General features: G+C 35.4%; 1 pseudogene; it reads right to left on the bottom strand.

Moving 5' to 3' along the window:
• Positions 1-16,082: 16,082 nt before the first annotated feature.
• Positions 16,083-17,660, bottom strand: LOC101595836 (annotated as a pseudogene).
• Between the last annotated feature and the right edge of the window lie 1,404 nt (positions 17,661-19,064).

The raw sequence follows: 19,064 nt of genomic DNA, 5'->3' as shown, positions 1-19,064 counted from the left end.
CACCATTTTTCTAATTTTTATGTAGAGTTTGAGCTTGGGAGAACACTGTTTTGACAATACTTTTGTGCTGCTATTTTTAATAAATTTGGATTCTAATACTTGATATTGGATGCCATGAGGAATTTCTTTAGCTTCTATGGATCACCTTTCACCTATCTCTGTCACAAGGCTATAAACCTCTGGGATTAATGGTACACAGATTTGGGGTTATTATTAATGTCTCCCAAAAATTGTCTCTACTTAAGAAAAAGTATTTATCATGATTAACCACTTAAATCCTTAACAGTTCTCTTAGTTTCATTCTCTACATGATGTACTATGTCCTGGGATGGTAAAAGAGTTTTGAACTACTTTTTAAATAAAGTATGCATTTGGCAAGTTTGTCTCAGTGATTTTTTGTTGTAGTACTGTACTGGTCCCTTAGGTGAAAACAGACATGAATATTATGACAGATGAATGATATATGATATATATGAGAAGTATGATAGATGGAACTTGAAAACTAAACTTTTCTATCCTCCCATGAATTAAGTATCTATTACTCATGTTTAGCATAGTGGATTGGGCCACATTATAAAGAATCAGCTTTGATATTCAGAACAGAGTGGATTAGACTTTTCACTTTTCCTTCTCAGAAATAATGTTTAGTGGAAGTATAATGTTCATAAGAGAAATTCATAAGTTATTTCACTTCTTAGTTGCTACTTATGTTTCTAACAAGAAATTGTGGCTTTCTAAAATATTCCTATCTTTTTCTGTAAGTTTATAATTCCACTCTCTAAACTTATGACACATATTGTTAACTTTTTGCTTGAAGTAATGTGAACTTTAAAGGTCCATCTTCTTTTGTAATCATTATGCATTTATGTGATGAATTTGTTGAAAGACTCATTTATGCATATAATTGGGACTTTTTGTTTCTTTTTTCTCTCCAAGAATCAGTTGAACATTGTGTTCCTTACCAAGATCTCCACTACTATGACATAATATCTGAAGTAAACAATGCACTACAGGGATAGGTTTTGGTTCCCACCTGCTTATCAGAGTGCTACAGTGCATTTGGACCTGTTACATGGCAGTACATCATGTCCCTGAGAGCAAGACCCTCACATATGGTATGAAGGACTAAAACACAAGGCAAAACAAAAGAAAACAGGAGGGGCTTATATACAGAAAGCTCTATCACTGAAGACATGATCTTGAAAGGGCTGTTGGGACCCTGTCTTCTCTTCCTCTTTCTATCTCTGTCCACCTTCATGTGAACATCCTGCTCTGCTTGCTGGATGCCATGATGTGCTCTTTCATCTTGGATCCAACACAGTGGAATAAGTGGCCATGTACAAAATATGTAGAATGTACACCACTATAAACTTTCCCTGTCATAAGCTGCTTTCGTCAGACATATTTAATTTTTTTTAATTATTTATTTATTTGTGTGTGTGAGAGAGAGACAGACAGACAGAGAGAAAGAGAGAGTGAGCACAAGAGAGACAGTGAATGGATGCGCCAGGGACTGCAGCCACTGCAAATGAACTTCAGATACATGTGCCACCTTGTGCATCTGGCTTATGTGAGTCCTGGGGAATCAAACCTGAGTCCTTTGGTTTTGCAGGCAAGTGCCTTAATTGCTAAGCCATCTCTCCCCTCTCCTTTCTTCAGACTTTTTGTCACATTATTTAGAGTGATCAATCAAACAAAATGTTCAACCGAGTTTTGACAAGAAGAAATAGAAACAGTTAAACAAAGAATAAGTTTTTTAAACAAATAATACCACAATAAATGTTTAATAAACATAAAGGCAGAAATAGATTTTTCTACTTCATTCCATGCACAAAATTAAAAATAGGAACCATTAACTTAAATAGCAAAATCATAAAACTTCTGTAAGAAAAAAAAAAACTACATATAAAGAATATTTAGGAAAGCAAATATTTCTTAGAGGAGACATTAAAATAAATCACTTTCATCTAAAAAATAGATTTACTTCAAAGTGAAAGCTTTTCACTCCTTATACTGCTTCTGAGTGAAAGACTTAAGCTTACATCATATTTACTTCAAGAATGGATGTAGATCCCTATTTAGCCACTTCTAATTTTCTTGCTCCTCATTAGAAATGATTTATTTTATTTATTTATTTATTTATTTATTTATTTATTTATTTATTTGAAAGAGAGAGAGAGAGAGAGAGAGAGAGAGAGAGAGAGAGAGAGAGAGAATTGGTATGACAGAGCCTCAGCCACTGAAATCAAACTCCAGATGCTTGCACCACCTACTGGGCCTGTGTGATCTTGTGCTTGCCTTACCTTTGCGTGTGTGGCTTACAGGGTGGAATTTGAAGAGAGATCAAACATGGGTCCACAGGCTTTGCAGTCAAGGTCCTTAATCCCTAAGCCATCTCTCCAGTCATAGGAATGATTTAAAAACTATTTTATTTATTTAAAAGGGTCAGAGCTAGAGCATGAGAATAAGTGTAACAGGGCCTCTAGCCACTTCAAATGAACTCTGGACACATGTGCCACCTTGTACACCTGGTTTATGTGGGTACTGGTGAATCAAACCGGGGTCCTTAGTCTTTGAATGCAAATTCCTTAACCACTAAATTATCTTTCCAATCTAGCTATAATTTTATCTTAATAATTTCAGCTCAATAATCCCTCTTTTCTTACTACCTGAAGTCTTGCTCAAAGAAAATAAATTGCCTTTAATAATATTAACCATTATTTCAAAAGTTTTCAAACTATGAGGGCTGGGTATGTGCCTTAGTGGTAGCGTGGTAGCCTAGCATTTATGAGTTCTTAATTTCAATCTCAAGAACTATAGTGAATAGTGTAAAGTAATAAAATAGTGAATAAATATCTATGCCTATAAATAGATAACCTCATATAATGCCCTCTGTGTTTATGGAAAGCATTACAAACTTTTGTGATCTGGGGTTGGGAAGATAACTCATTAGTTAAAGGCACTTGCTTGCAAGGCCTAACAGCATTGCTTTGATTCCCCAATGCCCACTTAAAGCCAGATACACAAAGCAGAACATTTGTCTGAAGTTCTTTTGTCGTACCCATTCTCTAAATCTCTCTTTCTCTTATTCTATTGGCAAAGTAATACATTAAACTATTTTTAAAATGTTTTTGTTATTGAATCTATATCTGTCTACCACGATTTGCTGTTTCCTTTTCATGAGATGTTAGAAACAATTAAATAATTCATTGTGTTATTATATTATAAAATGGTATAATAATATTCAGTAGCTCATAATTCATAAAGAACATATAAATTTAGAGCATAGTGTTTTAGATACAAGTAAATAAATAGTATTTAATAAAACTACACAAAGATAAATGTCATGACTTTAAAGAACTTGATAGTTTATTTTAAATTAGTCTCAGTATCTTCCATTTGTCTTTACAAAAAGAAATGTAATCAATGACAATACCCTAAAAAGAAAAATAATGAAAATTTGACTAAAACATAGATTACATATTTTAGGCATAAGATCACATACTTCAATGTATGCTTACTAAAAGAGATAGTGAGTAACAGAATTAACATTTTAAATATCATTTAGGCTTTCAAATTTCTTTCAGCTTTGCCAAGTAAAGCCACAGCACACCATGATATGCCAGTGCAGAACTTATTATTTGAGGTAAGAAATAAGTCTCAGGAACTTTCTAATTCCACATAATAATATATGTGATTAGAAGAATGAGAAATTGTTATTTTGAAGTAATACCTGACCATCTAACAACATATAGCAAAAATAGAATAATTGAATTAAAGGTTGTATTCCCTGTCATAAGCCCAGTAACTAATTTATCCAGTGGAGCATATGGCAAGGTGAAAAATGAAGATGCCCTTTTATGAAGATTATGTAATTTAGAAGAACAATTTTCATTTCTCAGAAAACAAGATTATTAACTTGAATCATGCCTCGAGACAAAGATTTTAGAATATCTATGTACTGTTCCCTTAAAGGCAAAATATCCATGCCTTCAATCTTACACATTAGCAGTGTCATCATTAAATATATTTATCTTACAATATGCTAATAAGTTAAATAACAATGCTTAAATTATAATCACTTTTCCATCTTTTTGAAAGATTAAACTCTGAAATACGCATCTTAAATTCTCAATAAAAGATGTATTCTTCACTATTGAGACAAATTAATTATATGAACCATGGAATTTATGTTCAAAATACAGAATTTTACTAAACTACCTTTGTTGTTTTAAAGTTCATATGTGAAAATTATCATCATTAGAGTATTTGAGTACACCATATAAAGCAAAAAGTATTATATTTAATATTTTTCTGCTTAAAAATTAATGTGAATAAGGCAGTAAAATATAACCTGAGAGCACATAAATGTTCAAGTACATGTCATAAATAACTTCAATTTCCTCTCTAAATGTCAAGTACTAACTGTATATTTCGCATGCAACCAACACTGGAGGGTGCATGCTAACATACTTCTCAAATGACATTTTCTTAGTATGACCTTTCTTTCTAACAATAAGTTACACTTTAATTAAATTGCACCATTGTCATTACATGCCAAGCGTATCAGCACCACACATTATCATCCTCCTGTGTCAGAACTGATGGCTAAAGGTCATGCACTTAAGTAATTATTTAGATTAACGGAATTGGTAATTTATAATAAAATGTCTTGCACAAGATAGGTTTTCATTCTAAAATAATAAAACTGGCAATATTTGAATTGATTTGAATAAAATATAAGAAAGAGATGACTCAGGCACTCATAGAGAAATTTAAAAATGCAGATTTTCAGCATGATTAAAAGTGTGTGTATATATATATATGTCTTTCACGACTTTTAGCTTTATAATTAATTTTTGGAACATGCCAGCAAAATGGGGAGAAATGGACTGAGTCAAAAAGAATTCTATTTCAATGGACTGTAGAGACTTGATTGAGGAACCAGATAGCTTACTTCTTTACTCTACCTGTAATATGTATTTGCTGATAACTCATCTCCTTTCCTCATTACTCAAAATTCTTCAATTCATAAGAGTTCTCTCAAATAAGAGAGATTTTCTAATTCTTGTCTGGCTTTGCCTGGATTTTGATACCTAACTTAATCACCCTGTTTCCATCTAAATTTTTACATATGACAGAACTTCCTCTTGTTTATAGCATGTGTGCCCTTCAATTGTGATTATAGCATATCTTTTTTTCATGTTAGAGAGAGTGAGAGAGACAGAGAGAGAAAGAATTGGGGCACCAAGGCCTCAGCCATTGAAATAGAACTCCAGATGCGTTTGCCACCTAGTGGGCATGTGTGTCCTTGTGCTTGCCTCCTCTTTATGCTTCTGGCTTACTGGGATCTGACAAGTCCAACATGGGGCCTTAGGCTTCACAGCCAAGTGCATTAAATGGTAAGCCATATCTCTAGCACTGTAGCACATATTTTTGTACCTATAAGTGAAAATAACTAAAACAGTAGAGTTTTAAAAATTCTTGTCCTTCCATAATGTGGTACATCTATGTTATGTCCAAGAAAAATATTGGACTATTATTTATCAATGAAAAAATGAGGCCCAAGCTCAAAGTAAGGATTCTGAATTAGGATTTAGCTCAATAAGAATGCTTATCTAGTATAATGTTTAACTTCAATACTGCAGAGGAAGAAGAAAGAAAGAAAGAAAGAAAGAAAGAAAGAAAGAAAGAAAGAAAGAAAGAAAGAAAGAAAGAAAGAAAGAAGGAAAGAAAGAAGGAAAGAGACAAAGAAAAAAACAAGAAAGATCGAGAAAAATGCAAACAAAAGAATACTAAAAGTAAGGTGAAAGTACATGTTTAATAACTATATTTTCTCTGTTTTGTTTTTTTTTTTTTTGAAGTAGGTTTTCACTCTAGCCCAGGCTCAGAAATAAAGTTGATTAAAAGTTATATATAGAAGCCTTTATTTTTTTCTGATTTTTAAACCATTTTCTTTCATTGTTAGTACTACTTACATGAATCAGTACATCAAAACCAAGTGACACAAAGGAGTAATAAAATTTGTTACTTTTTACTAGCATTCAAATATTTTGCACATATTAGGAATATTGTAGTGGAGATTTTTTTAAATTTCAGGTACAATTTGATTCCCCTAACTTTGAGTTTTATCATGTAACATGAGAATTACAAAAGGATTAGTATGAATAATTTAAGTGAAATGACTGACTCCTAATCTTTGTACAGTCTCTTCTATTCTTATCCCTTTTTGCTATAGAAGTAATTCTTGTTAGGATAGTGAACACATCCTTCTAGTTCTTTTTTATGCCTATATAAACAACTTATAGAAAAATAGGTACAGGTGTATTACTACATCATGTATTTTGCTTATTGGATAACTTATCATAAAACATTTATTCAGTATTCTATAAATAATTATCCTACTATTTAACAAAGTACAGCTGTAAGTGATGGTGTCCTGATTAACCTTGAAAATAAGAATTTTGTATAGCAGGAGATAATTTAAACAAGATAATTTAAACAAGTAATAAAAAAATCAAAATAAATAAGTTATAAAAGTCAAGAACCCTATAATGCATGACTCATATTCCCCAAATAGGAGGGTCCCTGAAGAGGAGGGAGGACAGGGAAGAGGCTAACAGTGGTACCAACTTCATTGTATTCACTGAATATAAAAACTAAAAAAAAGAAAAAAAGAAAAGAAAAAAGAAAAAAACAAAAGAATCCCAACTTCACCACAGTAGAGGTTTCTCAGACTGCTGTGGGAGGCAATGTGGCAATGTGTAGCTTGTGTCTCTAGCTCATGCCTACTATTACTGACACTTGTTCAGTTTCATAAGCTAATATTAATTCTTGTCTTATTTTCCCTCAGGTTTAAGTCCCTTCTCATGCATATCAGTATGAATGAGAAAATCAATATAGCTTTATCACTTCACTCTTGGCTCCAGCTGAATAAATGGCATTTCACTTTTCTCAGTCTTTACTTGGTAGAAGTTTTCCTAATTTAATATTAAACCGAAATTGAATTATTTATTATTGACAAACAGGCCTACTTTAGTTCATTTTTAAAAGTTAATATTAGAACTGTAACATAATTATGGAAAATACCGTGATAATCTATTAAGTTTATTACATATGTTGATGAATATTGCGTAATTGGCATTTTCATCTTAAAATGTTTTTATTAACATAAAATAATTATATTGTAGTTGATCAAGCTAAGAAATTTGATCTGGCTATAGAATAATGATTAGAAGTTGGGAGGGATAAAGAAGAGGATATAGTACAGTGTTGTCTAATGGCACCAAAACATTGATAGAAGTAATAAATTACAAGGTTTGTAGTACAGTGTGGTAATGTAGCTCACATTAACCTATTGCATGTTTAAACTCACAGTTAGAACCACTTGTAGCATTCAGCTCCCCTGTACGTGCTCAGTTCCTCTCTTGGCATTGTGGCAAATCAGTGAAGTCTTTTCCCATCCCATATGTGAAGCCTCAGTCATGATCTGATGTAATGCAATAACTCATCTCATCCAAGCCTCTTCACATATATTGTTGCCTTTCTTTTGAGGTGCTTGCTTTTTTTTTTTTTATAAATTGTTATCTAGTGTGTTCTTAAATTTAAAAAAAAAAATTAGGGTTAGTGTTGTCATAAGTTTGGAGAATTGCAGCTGAGATTAAGTTAGGGAATACTAGGCAACTACTAGAGAGTGAAAAGAGGCATTTGCCTCCAGTTACTTCCCTGGCACCATTTGGGACATTATCTATATTAGCTTTCTTTAATATCTACATCAGGGTCCATGGCAATTACTGTCGGGCTCCTCGCTGGCGGGTAGGTAGTGCTGAAGGAAGGACCAGGCCAGCTGGTTCCTCCCAAGGGGTTGAGGAGGAAGGGTGGACGTGGGGTGACTCAGAACCTCTCCTAGTCACTGGAGAAAAGCCACACTGAGTCAGGAGTCTTGTGGAAGCAGGAACTCACAGGAATTAGCTTTATTGTTACAAGCAGTTGCCTATATAATGTTGGGGATGAAGGTGGGGATTTTAGGATAGGGAAAGAGGTAAGGCCAATAGTAAACTGTAACTATTGAAATGATAATTCCAACTCCTGTGCGGATGTAGCAGGCCAGAAGCCATTATACATCTTGTTGAGTCCTAGCTGGCCAGAGGCAGATCACCAAAGTTTAGCTAGGCTCAGGAAGTTCCACTAGGCCTCACGCCCGGGCCTTTCAGGGCCCAACAAGATAACATCAATATATGAATTAATAACTAAACTTAATGGAAGATACTATATACATACATATAAATAAAATGAACATAAATTAGATTATTTATAATAACATTTTTGCTTAAATTTAATAGCGGTTTTTGCCAATGACTTCAGTAACTTTTATCCTCCAGCAGCTCACATAATGTTTCAAGCACTGACAGCTAGCTATCCGGAAGGTGCATACATCTCAATACCAGGCTGATTTTTCAACCAAGTTAAAAGCCTATGCTCTGGAAATTTACAGACACCAGAAGTATGTCCCACTGTCATTTGGCTATCTGAAGAGGTTATACCAATGAAAGAAACTTAAAACTATCTATGTTTATTCCCTTTAATCAATGCTGATCACGCTTGGTTTGAGAGAATCTGCTTTCTACATATGGCTGCAAATTCAGAAAAGACACAAGACCCATCACAATGACAAGAAGAAAGGCCTGAGTGTGGAGCACTGGATGAATCACCTTCACACCTTCCAGGGCTTAGAAAAAAAATTACCGGGGAAGTATAGAGTAAGTATGAGTGCAGCTCTCACTTCTAGCCAGAAAACCTTTCACATGGAGATGCAATAGACATAGAAGGAAATGAACTCATTAACCAGAAAACAGATTGCTGAACTCAACTCTAAATTAGTCCTCTAACATGTTCTACAAGGCTCAGGGTGAGAGAATATACTGTGAGGCATTGTTCTACCCATCCAAACAGACTGGAATAGTTTGGAATCAAGAGTGATGACAGATACCTCCACAGAGGAGGACCCTCAGTGGAATGGATGTGAAAGAGAAAGAGAGAGAGAGGACAAAGAAGATAACCTAGTAAGATTATGACCAAATTAAAATGTATTCACATATTCGTTTCCAAAAAAATACTTTTAAAAATAAGGGACATACATCTTCTCTTTGAAACTCTGGCTCATGACACACTCTTCAGCAATGAGCATGGCAGAAGTGTGTGTCTGTGCAAATGTAGCTTCATGGGCATGCATGTTATGCCTTTGCATGGTGGCATGCTTTCCTACAGCATGGTTCATTGAACAATGTGGCTCAGTTCCTTCTGAGCTGCACTTTGAGTATAGTAGGGGCCATGATGGAGATGGCAATGCTGTAGAATGGACGACTGGTACTAGTTGCTAAGAAGCTTTCTGGGAGTCCTGAGCACACTGCATACCTCGAGATCCCCAGTGTCGTGAGCTCAAATGCAGACAGGCAGCCTCAATGTTGGTGTCAGCACAGTCAAGAACTGTTCTCTAAGTGTTGTAGTCAACATGATTTCCAGACACCATTGCTGTAATTCCCTGTGCATTTGCACTGCACTTTCAGACACACTAGAAATTGTCAAGACATAGAAACATAGATATGTAGAGAGGAAACCTGCTGTACATTGCTAAAGTTGATGACTCATAGATACCATGAGATTAATGTTTTGCAGACAGAAACATTGATTTAGTAAATTAAAATAAAAAGTATAAGAATATAAATATTAATGTTGTAATATTATAAAATCAGTTCAAGAAGAAATGAGGAGCAGAATAATAATAAGAAAGAGATCTGTGGGCTGGAGGGATGGCTTAGCAGTTAAGCAGTAAAGCCAAAGGACCCAGGTTCGATTCTCCAGGACCCATGTAAGATAGATGAACAAGGTGGCACATGTGCTTGGAGTTTGTTTGCAATGGCTGGTGGCCCTGGAGTGCCCATTCTCTCTCTCTCTCATCCACCCCTCAAACTCTCAAATAAATAAAACTGAAAAAAAAAGAACCTAAAAAAAGAATGGAGATCTGTAAGCAATATAGATTTTGATATGTGGATGGTTATAATATGTGGGTATATTTTTCCTTAAACACAAGTAGAACTGTGTGAATAAATAAATGCTGTTATTTGAGGACGTGTGGGCTGATGAGAAAATATTTTTGTATTTCTTCAGAGGTGGGTTTTCTCAATATATTTTACTGAACACTGTGATTCCTGCTGAGAGAAAACTTCTTGGAGTTATAACTTCACAGATAGTGGGAGATCAGTAGATATATCTACCTGACTCTGGAGTTAGGATTCTATCTTAGGGAAAATAAAACTTGGAACATTGAAGCCATCCCTAGCTTGTACAATTTGATAAAACCATGGCTTATTTGATATGTAGAGAGGAGTAGTTTGTTTCAAATTTAAAACTTTGACAGAAGACTATAAAAATCTCTTTTGCAACAATTTGCAAATAACAGTTTTGTGGTTTCTTAGTTATTTTCTGTTTTATTTTCTCCTCCTGTGGGAAGAGTTTCATAGAGAAAACTTCTGCAACAATTTTTTTCTGTCCTTCACTTATGGGTTTTTCCTTTTACCCTTAGAGAATAGTCTTTGGTCAGGATTTCATTACATTGCCAGAAGTAACAGGTTACTAAAAGTTGATAAATATTACCATATTTTATCAGGTGTTTATTGAGGATAATAGAAAAATAATAAGAAAGAAGAAAGATAAATGCATATTTGACAAAACTATAAAAATAAGCACATATTGAAAAACACCTTAATGAGGAAGAAATTTGAGGAAAATAGGTACCTTGATGTGATGCACTAGGACTGGCACAGTTGCATGTAATTCAAGAGCCAGGGTGGTAGGTATCCTCATTATTATTTTGTGTCAAGTTGCATGTTAATATCTTACAACATTTGTTCATGGCATAAAATATTTTCAATAGAGTAAAGTTGGAGGCCAGTTGGGAGATTAATGCATGCACTTCTATGTCCTGACTGTTGAATCAAGGAAAGATGGAGGCTGTAAGAAATGTCTACATATGAGATTAAATTCTGGAAGTAGAGTTAAAAATATTTAGAAATAGCTTGGATCAACAGTCTGAAAGAGAAGCTTGGAGACAGATTACAATAATTATTTATATAACTTAAGAATTAAGTCTTAATTCAGAAGTAAAATCAATACTCTTATAAGATTATAAGGGCTAAGAAAATCCATATTTATTGTGGTTCTAATTTTCTTAAAATGTTACATGAATGCTTGATTTTTAAATGAAATATTATGCTTTAAAGTCATATTATCCTAATCTTATGACATTTGTGGTGAGAGGAACATTAAAATCATATTGGTGATTTATTAATATTAACAATATATTATAGAACTATTTCAACTACATGTGTAATAATTGCTTATCAAATAATAGTAATATTTTTTTTCAAGGTAGGGTCTTACACTAGCACAGGCTGACATGGAATACACTAGACATAGAATTCACTATATAGGCTCAGGGTGGTTTCAAACTCATGGCAATCCTCCTACCTCTGCTTCCCAAGTGTTGGAATTAAAGATGTGTGCCACCATTCTTAATAATAATAATAACAACAATAATAATGATAATGCAATTCAAAATTTTATTAAGGTAAGAATTTCCGAAATTAGACAAATGCTCTAAATGTATTGAATGCATTAGTTATTCAAATTATAGAAACTATGGCTTAATGCATCAAGGTTCACCTCAAAACAAAACATACATTTAATTCTCACTATTACTTTGCTCTATTTTCCCACAGTAATTACACTATCTCTGCCTCTCCCTTTCTCTCCTTTTCTCTTCCTTCTTTTGTTTCTTCTTTCTCTTTATAACAGTTGTTGCATTTATACTATATTATTTAAAGACAACAGTTTCAGGGCTGGAGAGATAGCTTAGTGGTTAAGTGCTTGCCTGTGAAGCCTAAGGACCCCAGTTCGAGGCTGGATTCCCTAGGACCCACATTAGCCAGATTCACAAGAGGGCACACGTGTCTGGAGTTCATTTGCAGTGGCTGGAGGCTCTGATGCTCCCATTCTCCCTCTCTCTCTCTCTCTCTCTCTCTCTCTCTCTCTCTCTCTCTCTCTGCCTCTTTCTCTCTCTGTCTGTCACTCTCAAATAAATAAAAATGAACAAAAAAAATAAAGACAATAGCTTCAAATACTTCAAATATTGTGCACAAGTTAGATTCAGAAATGTCCATACAGCCCATGATCCTACAAAGGCAAGTTCATATTATATTATTTTCTTCAAAAAAGAAAATAGTGACATATTCACTGTGAGATAAATGCCATCTACTAAATTAACAAGCAAAGTACAACAGGTGAGTAGTTGGCCATGATCTCACAGCAAATTATTTCCATTTCAATCACAGTTTCTATTGTATACTGGAGACTATTTTATGAAAATTATCATAAATTGTGTTTTTCTCTTTTTAATGAATATGTAATTTATAATTGATAAGATGGTTATTTATGAAGTTTCAGTTTGTTTTCTGGGTGCGTTTCTATATGAATATGCAATAAAATGAAGTAACATTGTTTTTAGTTTCTCTATTGCTTAGTAAGAAATTATAAATAATTTATAACAAATAATTTTTGTTTACTATAGATGAATCACAATTATATAACCAACCATCTAATTCTATTAATTTTTTTGTTTATATTAGATGTGCACATATTTTGTAGGCAAACAACACATATTGTTACCATGATTTCTCTCCTCCCTGCCCCTATTCTGAAGAGGCCTTACTTATTGGGGATGCAGATCACCCCATGGGGAATGAGGGTCCTGCATTATCGGGGCAGCAGTCAGTTATGGGGAAAAGGCCATGCTGGGAACATTTTAAGTTCACTTCCATGATGGGAAGTTAGGAGCCTCTGGATCTCTCACTTGGTAGGTGGTGAGTGTCCTCAGTGTCTATCTCCTTCACCTTTATGCTGATAAGAGATTGACAAAGAAAGCAACACTCCTGCTCATTTCCCCAATTCCTCTGTAGTTTCAGCTGGGGCTGGGATGGAGTACAGTGGGTTGTTTATCTCCTCAGGTCCAGCTCCCATCTGATTCAGAGAAGCAGAGACTCAGAGGGTGAAGTCAGCACCAGTGAAAAAACCATTATTAAATAATATTAAAGAAATATTATTACTAAATAATAATATTATTTATTATTCTTTCTCTCTGTCTGTTATTATTATTATTATAAATATAAATATAAATATAAAATAAATATTATTATTAAATAATATTGAATATTAAATAATAACCATTATTAAAATAGGGCATATTTAAAGGGTATAAATTCTCATATAGCCCAAGATTAGTGGGAGCTTGACAATGGAAAGCAGAATCAATATCTGGATATGATTCTGATTTGTTTCTCAGTTCCAGATACAGTTATACCTTTCCACTGAGCAAATTTGTCAGCCAATAAAAGAGTAGCTGGTTACCCACCATGGCTGTGTGCCACTATTGCACTTGTGTGAGCAGCACCTGAGGTTGTTTGCTTCTGAGTCACTTACACTTTGAGCTGCTTGGGCATATGTTGGCCACTTTCCCCTGGTACCTCATTTAGTGCCTTCCAGAACTAGATGGTCTAATTATTTGGGAACTGGCTCTTTTCCAGGTAGTAACCATGTCTCTTCATGGTCAGAGTGACAGCATATGGTGTCTTCAGCAGTAGCGTATTACCATTAACCTCTGGTGAGTAATCAAGTACTCTCTGAGCAACAACTCATTGTGGACATAAACTGCATCCTGATGGCCCTGGCCAAGGGGGAAAAAAAAGAAGCAACTTAAATAGAAGAAATTTAATGTTAGGTTTCTTCTCACCCTTTGAGGGGTCATACAATTCAGGTACTCCCCTAAAGGTCCTGTTGAGGGTTCTACCTTTTAGTGTGACTTCCAGTATATAGGATTCTATGGTACCAGTTCAATTTGGTTATGTTTTGTGATTCTACTCACCACTCTTGCCCTTCCCCCAAGCCCTGCCCTACCTATTGTCCAAGCCTCAAGATGCTATTCAGGTATGTGAGCAACTCAGACTTATCCAGGTTAGGAACTTTAGATGAGTGAGACTGTGTGACTATTGTCTTTCTGTGATCATGTGCATTCACTTAGAATGATCTGATTTTCTTCAAATATTATTGTGTCATTTCTTATTACTGCTGAGTAGAGTTCCATCATGTAGATATACCACATCTTGATTATCCATTCATTCAATGATGAGTACCTGGGTTGATTCCAGTTATTAGCTAACATGAATTGAGCAGCTATAAACATGGTTGAGCAAATATCTCTTAACTGAGAGGTGGAGCTTTTAGGGTGAATTCTCAGGAAGGGAATAAAAGGGTCTTTTGGCAACTCAATATGTATCCATTTCAGGAGTCTCCATATTGATTTCCATAGTGGCCATACTGGCTTACATTTCCACCAAAAGTGAATGAGTGTTCCCATTTCTCCACATCTTTGCCAACATTTACTTTCATTTGACTTTTAATTGTTTGCTATTCTTACTGGAGTAAGGTGGAATCCCATAGTTGATTTGCTTTTCCCTAATGGTTAGGGATGTTGAACATTTTCTTAAATATGTTAGCCATTTGTAATTCCTGCTCTGAGAACTCCCTATTTAGGTCGTTGCCCACTTTTGGAGTGTGTTATTGGATTTTTTTTTATTGTTTAGTTTTTTTGAGTTCTTTGTAGATTCTAGATATTAGACTTTGGTCAAAATTTCTCCCATTCAGTGGGTAATATATTGGCTCTGCTTATGGTATGTTTGTCTGTCCAAAAGCATTTTAGCTTCATGAGATCCTATTTGTTGAGAGCTGGCTTAATTTCTTGGGCTACTGGAGTTTTGTTCAGGAAGTCTTTTCCCAGTCCAATGTCATGGAGAATTAATCCTATTCTTTTCTTCCAGAAGTTGGAGAATTCAAGGTCTTATATTGAAGTTTGTAATCCATTTGGACTTGATTTTTGCGTATGATAAAATGAGTGGGTCTCATTTCATTTTTCTACATATGGTCATCCAATTTGTCTAACACTATTTGCTGAAGATGCTGCCATTTCTTCTGACTACATTATTGGCACCTTTGTCTGAGATCAAGCATCTGTAGTTACTTGACCAAAAGTCTGGGCCTTCTATTCTGTACCTTTGGTCTATGCTTCTGTTTTTATTCCACTACCATGCTGTTTTAGTCACCATGGCTTTGTAAAATAGCTTTAGATTGGGTATGATGATATAGCCAGAGGATTCTCATTTTCTTTTGTTTTGTTTTTGCTGAGGATATGTTTGGATATCTGAGGCCTTCTGCCATTTCATATGAATTTTGAGATCTTTGTTTCAATCTCTGTGAAGAATGATGTTGGTATTTTTATTGATATTGCATTAAATCTGTATATTGCTTTTCATAGAATTGCCATTCTCACAATTGCACCTATCCAGGACCTTGGGAGGACTTTCCAGCTACTCAAATCCTCTTCTATTTTTTTTTTTCTTTTGTGTGTGTGTTTTTGTATTTTCATTTTATAGGTATTTTACATCCTTGGTTAGTGTTATTCCAAGGTATTTCATTTTTATGTTTTTTGTTACTATTAAAAATGGGATGGCCTTATTGACTTCTGTCTCAGTACATTTGCAATTTGCATAAAGGAATGCTATTGATTTTTGTGAATTGGTTTTGTATCCTGCCAATTAGCTGAAGGAATTTATCCCCTTTAGAAGTTTTTTTTTTCTTTTTCTTTTTCTTTTTCTTTTTCTTTTTCTTTTTCTTTTTCTTTTTCTTTTTCTTTTTTTTTAGTTTAAAGGGGGGCTTATTTATTGTCACTGTTCCAAATGTACAAAAAAAAATTAGAAAATAACCCCCAGCCCCCACAATATTTTCCCCAACACAAATAATTTCCTCCCAAACCACAAACATAAACTGGTCCTGGCATTTCCATAAACAGTGCAGCTAGAAATAGTTTAGAGAAAATTTAACAGGATTCAGGTTATATCCAGAAAGTCCTTATCTGCAATGTTTCCCCATCCTGCTGTTAAAAGTCCTTTTACAAAGTGGTGCGTTTGGCTGCTGCTTTAGAGATCTTGTGCTTTCTTCTTATTATTGGGTTTCTCTTCCTGAATAATAGGGGGGTTTGTAGCTTCTCGCTGTAGACAGCTAATAAAGTCATTTAATTCATGGCTACCTTCATATTTCTTTGGCTTTAGTTTCTTGTTGGCTGGTGAGAAGTAGATGGTAGGAAAACCACTGACTTCATATGGAGAAGGCACATCATTGGCTGTGGCGTCCATCTTGGCTATGACAATATTTGGATCTTTACTGAACTTTTCTCCCAGTTCTTTATACTTGGGCTCAAGGTTCTTACAGTGACCACACCAAGGAGCATAAAATTCAATCAGCACATCTTTATCTTCATTATTCACTATTTCATCAAAATTTTCTGCTACCACTACCTTTACAGGTCCATCATTGCTCTCTGGAATAGGTTCAGACTTCAGGTACCTTTTCAGGCTGCCATCAAAGTAGTCCTGAAGAAACCTCCCAAGAGCCTTGCCATCTCGCGAGAACTCCTCTTGCATGACAAACTTCTCTCCCTTCGCAGTTCTGATAGCAACAACAGGAACCTCTCCAGTGGTACTTTCCAAGCCAAAATCAGACAGTTTGTGACTGAAGGTTTTAGGGCTAGCTACAGTAAAGTTGAATGTGTCCAGCATCTAGAATTTTTTTTTTTTTTTGCCACCATCATCACTCTGGTTCTCCAGTAGTTAGAACCTTTAGCATTCTTTTCATAGTCCACGTCATAGTAAGCCATAGGTAAGTCCTTGCCCTGCATCAAATCTTTATTGTCTTCTGTCATGTGAGGACAGATACCAAAAATGTTTTCCTGGATAAACTTTTTAATCTTGCTGCTAGTCATTTTTTGTTCCATGTATGCCACAATTTTGTCTTCAAACTTGTTATTCAGGTGTGAAGGATGAAATAAGGTGATACCCTCTTCATTATCATCATACTCCTTCACCAGTGACTCAAAATTGGTGTGTGCAAATCGGTAGTTATCCCTCAAGTTGCTGGCTGCTTTTAAGAACTCGGAGTGTGCATCACTGAATACATCTTTGAAAAAACCTACTACAGAGGCATCTATATCACTAATGAACTTCCTAAATTCTTCCTCATTCCTGAGAGGAACCGAGGTTGGTCCTGCCTGCTTTTTCAGGTGGCTGACAATTCCATCGGCAGACCTAGATCCGTCATAAGCACCTGCTTCTTCACCATCTCTAAATATTTTGAGGGTTGAATATCCACTGACTCCATACTTATTACAGGTGTTTGTGTTGGCAGTACAATCAATCTTTGCTAATGGGACTATTCCTTTTAATCTGGTAGCAGCAGCTTCATATTCAAGGTCAAGCCTCGTGCAGTGTCCACACCTAGAAACTGTGCGGATACACATCGGAGGAGGAGGGAGAGGGGATGGAATGGTCAAACCCAGGGGGCGAAGAACTCCACCAGCATGAGGCCAGGGAGCCTGTGTCTGAGACATGACTTTCAAAGTTGTCGTCGGTGAGTTCCAGCACGTCAGAGGCACCGGTGAGGCGGGCCGAGGCAAGGAGCAGCGCCACACCCGGGAACAGCGCTAGGCGGCTGGGGCGCATGGTGGCCAGAGGAGGCAAGGGGAGGCGAGGCGAGGCGTGGGGGGCTGGCCGTGGCTGGGGCCTGGGGGCACTGGAGGAGGTCGGGCCGCCACCAGGCAGCAGCCAGCCTTGCGCTCCCTTCTGCCCCTTTAGAAGTTTTGAGATGGAGACTTTTGGGTCATTTATATGTAGGATCATGTCATCTGCAAATAAGGCTTACTTGATTTCTTCCTTTCCAATTTGAATCTCATTTATTTCTTTCTCCTGTCTTATTACTTGGGATAGTACTTCTAGTAATATGTTGAAGAGCAGTGGTGAGAGTTGTCACCCCTGTCTTGTTCCTGATCTCAGTTGGAACTCCTGCTTTTTTTTCCCCCCAATTAAGTATTATTTGGGCTTTAGGAGCTTTATATATAGCCTTTATTGTGTTGAGATATAAACCCTCCATGCCTATTGTGTTTTGATCATGAAATGATGTATTTTGTCAAAAGATTTCACTACATAAATTGAGATAATCATGTGGTTCTTATGGTTATGTTTAGTTATGTGCTGTATTAAATTGACAGATTTCCATATGTTAAATCATCCCTGTATCCCTGGAATGAAGCCTACTTGATCAAGATGGATAATGCTTTTGATGTGTTGTTGAATTTTGTTTGCAAGGATTTTGTTCAGAATCTTTGTATCTATGTTAATTACAGATATAGCCCTATAATTTTCTTTCCATCTCTGTCTGGTTTTGGTATTAGGTGATGTGAGGTTCATAAAAGTAGTCATTGAGGATCCCCTGTTCTCCAATTATTTGCAACAGTTTGAGAATTATTGGTTTCAGTTCTTCAACAAATGTTTAATAAAATTCAGCAGAGAAGCCATCCAGTCCTGGACTTTTCTTTTTAAGGAGGTTTTTGATTACCTTTTCAATCTCCATGGGTGTGATAGGTTGTTTAGGAGATTAATCTGCTATGAGTTTAGTTTTGGTAGGTGGTATGTACCTAGGATTTTATCTATTTCTTACAGATTATTTAATTACAGTATTGATTTAGGCAGTATGCCTTGATGATTCTTCCAATTTCATTCATGTCTGTTGTGATACTCCTTTTTCATTTCTGATTTTCTTAATTTGAGTCTTCTCTTTTTTGTGCTTGTTCAGTTTGGCCAGGGGTTTGTCAATCTCATTTATTTTTTCAAGGAACCAACTCTTCATTTCATCAATTTTTCAAATTGTTTTCTTAGTTTTCAATTCATTAATTTCTGCTCTAATCTTGACTTCTTTTTTTTTTTTTTTTTTTTTCTGCTAGAGCTCTTTGGGTTGGATTCTTCCTGTTTTTTTTTTTTTTTTTTTTTTTCCAGTGCCTTTAGGTATATAGTCAGGTTACTCATTTAGGACCTCTCTGTCTTTGTAATGAAGGCATTTAGTGCTATGAA

This window comes from Jaculus jaculus, chromosome 2, assembly GCF_020740685.1.
Source record: "Jaculus jaculus isolate mJacJac1 chromosome 2, mJacJac1.mat.Y.cur, whole genome shotgun sequence".
Classification (NCBI taxonomy): Eukaryota; Metazoa; Chordata; class Mammalia; order Rodentia; family Dipodidae; genus Jaculus; species Jaculus jaculus.
The sequence above is the reverse complement of the archived record's forward strand: the minus strand, read 5'-3'. Positions and strand labels throughout refer to the sequence as shown.